A 377-nucleotide genomic window follows, 5' to 3' on the forward strand; every position below is an offset into this window, starting at 1 on the left:
CTCGCTCAGCCGGCCTCGCGGACAGGAAAGGTGAGTCACGCGTGCGCAGCTGAGAAGCCTGCGCCATTTTCTAAAACCAAACCTCTAACCCGCAATCGTCACAGACCACGCGCTGCTGCACGGAATAACACGGGAGACCCCACGCACGGCGAACCCCCAAGTGCCTCCTCGCGCCCAGATTCTGACGAGGAAGCAGCCGCCGAGCGCACCCTCACGTGTACTGTGCGTGTCATCACACACGTGGGGACGGGGCGCCGTGTGCAGAACAGACTTCAGGTTCCCAGGGGGACTCACTGGAGCGGGTGTGGGGCTGCCGCCGCCCCGGCTGCAAGGGTGAGGGTGCGAGGCGCAGACGGGTGCTGTCCCCACCTCCCAGC

At 65.8% G+C, this 377-nt stretch overlaps 1 protein-coding gene across 1 annotated transcript in view; it reads right to left on the minus strand.

Annotated features, from left to right (window-relative positions):
• Positions 1-377, minus strand: part of PRKAR1B (protein kinase, cAMP-dependent, regulatory, type I, beta) — a 71,380-nt gene that overhangs the window by 25,558 nt on the left and 45,445 nt on the right. The window lies entirely within an intron of this gene.

Source organism: Myotis brandtii, unplaced genomic scaffold (genome assembly GCF_000412655.1).
Source record: "Myotis brandtii unplaced genomic scaffold, ASM41265v1 scaffold1408, whole genome shotgun sequence".
NCBI lineage: Eukaryota > Metazoa > Chordata > Mammalia > Chiroptera > Vespertilionidae > Myotis > Myotis brandtii.